This window comes from Nilaparvata lugens, chromosome 14 (assembly GCF_014356525.2).
Source record: "Nilaparvata lugens isolate BPH chromosome 14, ASM1435652v1, whole genome shotgun sequence".
Lineage (NCBI taxonomy): Eukaryota > Metazoa > Arthropoda > Insecta > Hemiptera > Delphacidae > Nilaparvata > Nilaparvata lugens.
In genome coordinates, this window is record NC_052517.1 from 18,500,776 (window position 1) to 18,506,775 (window position 6,000).

Below are 6,000 nucleotides of genomic sequence, written 5' to 3' on the forward strand. Positions count from 1 at the left end.
AAATTTGACAGGTATGTTCCTTTTTTAATTGCGCGTCGACGTATATACAATGTTTTTGGAAATTTTGCATTTCAAGGATAACATAAAAGGAGAAAGGAGCCTCCTTCATACGCCAATATTAGAGTAAAAATCAGACTATAGAATTATTCATCATAAAGCAGCTGACAAGTGATTACACAGATGTGTGGAGAAGCCAGTCTATTGCTGTATTTCCATAAGGTCTATAGTTTCAATCAGGTACTTGTGAATGAGAATACTTCGAGAGGTCTACTGTTCACAGAACTAATAGTTTAGTTTCTTGTATGTGATAAAACGTAAGACTGCCTATAGTGAGGTCCACGTTATAGTGGATAAAGATGGGAGAAAAACGTTGCCGATCCTCTGTCTTGTCAATGCCTTCTATAGACGATAGCTGATACAGGTTTTTTGATGTACTATTAACTGTTCATTCTCGTTTGAAATAATCTATATTTATAAAAGCGAAATGGCACTCACTCACTGACTGACTGACTGACTCACTCCCTCGCAGAACTAAAAATCTACCGGACCAAAAACGTTCAAATTTGGTAGGTATGTTCAGTTGGCCCTTTAGAGGCGCACTAAGAACGGATTTGGAAAAATGTCCAAATATACGCCCAAAATCTGCGTTTTTAGCGTTTTCTCAGCTTTATCGAGAACAAATGAACAGAAAATGCTCAAATTTAGTACAGAAGCTCAGCTAGGGTGTAATAATGTTGTATTGGGGGGAATTTGCAATAACGTCAAAGATATGCCCATAATTAGCGTTTTTTTTTGCTTTTTTCTCAGATTTATCGAGAACAAATGAACAGAAATTGTTCAAATTCAGTACAGAAGCTAAGCTAGGGTGAAAAGTGTTGTGTTAGAAGGAATTTGAAATAACGCCAAAGATACACCCAAAATTAGCGTTTTTTTTCAATTATTTTATCAAGTAATAGACAGAAAATTTTCAAATTTGGTACAGAGGTCTAAAATTTTTGTGTTTCAGCTGATCTCATTTTTAGACGATCCAGTCGGTGGTCCAGGGGGCTCCGCCCCCTGGCTACACGGATATGACGAGCGAAGCGAGCCTAACGGCTGGTCAATTATATTTAATTAAGCAAGAAATTATGTTTTTCAATAGTTTCATAATTAAGATGAAATATTTTGCTAATTAATTATTAATTCTATGTTGTTAAGAGACAATTTGGCAACAGAGCAAAGCGAGAAAGAGATAGCGCTATCCGGTTTGTTGAATGATAGACAAGGATAGCAATACCATTGCTAATAAAACACTGCCATTATAACGTGGACCTCACTATAGTTTATTTAGTTGCTTTTATGTGGTTAAAAAGTGAGACTGTCCATATAGTAGCCTATTTATATCGTTAAACAATGCTCCAGCAGCTTTCACCAGGGAGTTTTCTCAAAATTTCCCAGTTATGATTGCGTAGTTTCTACCGTGAACAGGGAAACACATCCCCCCAATATTTGAAAAATGGTTTTATCCCCCCCCCAATATTTGGGAAATGGTTTCATCCCCCCCCCCCCAAAAAAGTAATAAAATTCTTGTGAACTTGATCACGACTAAAATTTAACCGACTTTTATGTAAAAAGCATAAAAGCTTTAAACCGGTTTTTTCTACACCGGTTTGTGTTGAAAATGTGAAGTTGATTGATAAAAGCAAGTTATCGTTGAACATACAAACACATCAACATACGGACAACGACTCCAGCCTCAAAAGTCAAAAGGAGGAGCTTGCTAAGCTCGTTTAATCATCTATTAGCATAATACTAATGACTTGATAAAATAGGAGATACAGTATATAATTAATATTGATGAACAGTTTTTCTGCTATAGGGAGGTCCACGTTATAATGGCAGTGTTTGATTAGCAATGGTATTGCTATCCTTGTCTATCATTCCACAAAGCTGATAGCGCTATTTCTTTCTCGCTTTGCTCTGTTGCTAGATCATCTTTTAACAATGTAGAATTAATTATTAATTAACAAAATATTTCATCTTAATAAATGCAAATTCATTATGAAATTATTGAAAACATAATTTCTTGCTTAATTAAATATAATTGATTATTATGAACGAGAATGAACAGTCAATATTACATCAATTAACCTGTATCAGCTACCGTCTATGGAAGGCATTGACAAGACAGAAGATCGGCAACGTTGTTCTTCTATCTTTCTCCACTGCCATTATAACGTCGACCTCACTATAATAACTTTCATTCAGTCTGTCGAAATTTAAGTGTTCAAAAACAGAAAATCTCTCAAAATTTCGATGTATTCAAACTATCTTCATCTGGACCCTAGAATCGATATATCGCGTTATATTATTGAAAATGGAATTCCAGCAATGATATTCAAAACTGTGGTCTTTTCAATCATTTGTTATAAGAAAAATACACTATAATGGAGTAATAGTCAAGAATACTGATAAATGATATATAGTATTATTTTGTTACCATATGTTCCACAATAGCTTAATTCAATTACATTAATTTATTTTAATTCTAAATGCTATTATAAAGGAGTGATTTTTCAATCATTTGGTACGGTACAAGAAAAATACACTATAACGGAGAAAATAGTCAAGAATACCGATAAATGGTATGGTATTTGTTACCATATGTTTCCCAATAGCTAATACAAGATACATATTTTATTTAAATGTTAAATACTATTATAAACCAGTGGTTTTTCAATCATTTGGCACAAGAAAAATACACTATAACGGAGTAACAGTCAAGAATACTGATAATTATGATGGTATAGTATTATTTGTTACCATATGTTCCCCAATAGCTAATACAAGATACATATTTTATTTAAATGCCAAATGCTATTAATAACGAGTGATTTTTCAATCATTTGTTATAAGAAAAATACACTATAACGGAGTAAAAGTCAAGAATACTGATGATAATAATATTATAATATAAATTGAAACAGGATACACACGACACAGATAGATTAAAAACACTTGAAAACTTACATTACAAACAAAAATTTTCGGGAGCTGAGCCCGAAAATTGAAACAGGAAGTCCTGTTTGATTGACAAAGGGGGCCCAGCTCCCGAAAATTTTCGTTTGTAATGTAAGTTTTCAAGTGTTTTTAATCTATCTGTGTCATGTGTATCCTGTTTCAATTTATATTAAAAAACTTTAAAGTGTTTTCCATTATGTGCTACAGATAATAATATTATGGTATAGTATTTGTTACCATATGTTTCCCAATAGCTAATACAGGATACATATTTTATTTAAAAGCTGAATACTATTATAAACGAGTGGTTTTTTAATCATTGTTACAAGAAAAATACACTATAACGGAGAAATAGTCAAGAATACCGATAAATGGTATTGTATTATTTGTTACCATATGTTTCCCAATAGCTAATACAGGATACATATTTTATTTAAATGCTAAATGCTATTATAAACGAGTGATTTTTCAATCATTGTTACAAGAAAAATACACTATAACGGAGTAATAGTGAAAAATACTGAATAATGGTATAGTATTATTTGTTACCATATGTTTCCCTATAGCTAATACAGGATACATATTTTATTTAAATGCTAAATGCTATTATAAACCAGTGGTTTCTCAATAATTTGTTACAAGAAAAATACACTGTAACGGAGTAATAGACAAGAATACTGATAAATGGTAAAGTATTATTTGTTACCATATGTTTCCCAATAGCTAATACAGGATACATATTTTATTTAAATGCTAAATGCTATTATAAACCAGTGGTTTCTCAATAATTTGTTACAAGAAAAATACACTATAACGGAGAAATAGTCAAGAATACCGATAAATGGTATAGTATTAATTGTTACCATATGTTTCTCAATAACTAATACAGGATACATATTTTATTTAAAAGCTAAATGTTACTATAAACCAGTGGTTTTTCAATCATTTGTTACAAGAAAAATACACTATAACGGAGAAATAGTCAAGAATACCGATAAATGGTAAAGTATTATTTGTTACCATATGTTTCCCAATAGCTAATACAGGATACATATTTTATTTAAAAGCTAAATGCTATTATAAGCCAGTGATTTTTCAATCATTTGGTACAAGAAAAATACATTATATCGGAGTAACAGTCAAGAATACCGATAAATGGTATAGTATTTGTTACCATATGTTTCCCAATAGCTAATACAGGATACATATTTTATTTAAAAGCTAAATGCTATTATAAGCAAGTGGGTTTTCAATCATTTGTTACAAGAAAAGTACACTATAACGGAGTAATAGTCGAGAATTCTGAAAATATATAGTCTTATCTTTTGTCACCATATGCTTCCCAATAGCTTAACACAAGTTACAGTGATAGCCTATATTGATATATTTACGAATAAAGTAATATATAGTTGCATACTCACCACCTTCTATCAATGTGTTGCTATATCTGAGTCTGGTGATAGAATCGTTGATGAAAATTCAGGTTGTCTAAGGTTTTTCCAAGGATTTTCCGAGGATTTCCCGGTGCTATTCTGTCGGAAAACAGGCTACCTCCACTTTGTTTGGAGGTGGTTATGACGTCAGAGTGAAAATCAATAGTCGCTGGCTTCTAGATTTCCTGGATGTTCTGGAGATAGACCTACTGTTCCCGGAATATTATTGGAATTTGAAAAAAGATTAAATCTTTTTCTTTTCTGTTCCTTTTATGTTCCTTCTTCTTTCTTCTTCACCTCCTGTTTACATCTTCCTCTTCTTTTCTTCTCATCCTACTCTTTCTCCAGCTTTTCCAACTCCTCCGCATCATCTTTCTCCACCTTTTCCTCCTCCTCTACCACCTTCTCCATCATCTCCTGCTCCTCCTCCTCCTCCTCCTCCTCCTCCTCCTCCTTCTCCTCCTCCTGCTCCTCCTCCACCACAACCTCTTCATTCATCTCCTTCTCCTCCATCCCTCCAACTCTTTTGGTAGATAGTTAGTGGGAATGATATTTTGAATATTGTTTCCGAATAATGGACATTGATATGTCCAAAGCTCCGCCAATTTATGTAGATGCATAACAATATTATCTTTAGTTATTACAAATTGCTTTTTTCGTATCATATTCAATAATTATTTTCTTAGTCTATATTATGTAAATTCATCTATAATTTTGCTGTATTGTAAGCTATTTTATATAAATGTATAAGCCAGTATATATTGTAATCTACATGAATAAAGTACTTAATCAATTAATCAATCAATCCTACGCCTTCTCCTTCACCTCATCCTACGCCTTCTCCTTCACCTCCTCTCATTCTATCTCCTCCTCTTTCTCCTCATCCTTCTCCTCATCCACCTCCGCTTGTTTGTTCCTCTAATTTATTTTTATTATATATTTTATTTTGCGCCCCCAAAAATTTGACGCCCTGGGCAAATGCCTAGTCTGCCCATTTATAGTCGGTTCTCGTGACATTTCCAATTCAATTTTTTTTGTAATAGTCAGTATAAATACTAAACTAGTAGTTCTGTGAGCAATAGACCTCACGCAGTATTCTCATCCACAAGTACCTGATTGAAACTATAGACCTTATGGAAATACAGCAATAGACTGGCTTCAACACATCTGTGTAATCACTTGTCAGCTGATTTATAATGAATAATTCTATAGTCTGATTTCTACTCTAATATTGGCATAATATGAAGGAGGCTCCTTTTTCCTTTTATATTATCCTTGAAATGCAAAATTTCCAAAAACCTTGTATATACGTCGACGCGCAATTAAAAAAGGAACATACCTGTCAAATTTCATGAAAATCTATTACCGCGTTTCGCCGTAAATGCGCAACATATATAATCATTTAAACATTCAAACATTCAAACATTTAAACATTAAGAGAAATGCCAAACCGTCGACTTGAATCTTAGACCTCACTTCGCTCGGTCAATAATTGACAATTATCATACATACATCACATCTAGGGCCGTTTGCACAGTCAAAGCTTAAACTGAATCAGTTGGTAGCT

The 6,000-nt window shown here is 32.9% G+C and overlaps 1 protein-coding gene across 1 annotated transcript in view; it reads right to left on the bottom strand.

Moving 5' to 3' along the window:
- Positions 1 to 4,582, bottom strand: part of LOC111061902 (cationic amino acid transporter 4) — a 35,266-nt gene extending 30,684 nt beyond the window's left edge. The window contains exon 1 of the mRNA XM_039440989.1: positions 4,422 to 4,582. The gene's annotated coding sequence lies outside the window, so the exon portion shown is untranslated. The remainder of the gene's footprint in view (positions 1 to 4,421) is intronic.
- Between the last annotated feature and the right edge of the window lie 1,418 nt (positions 4,583 to 6,000).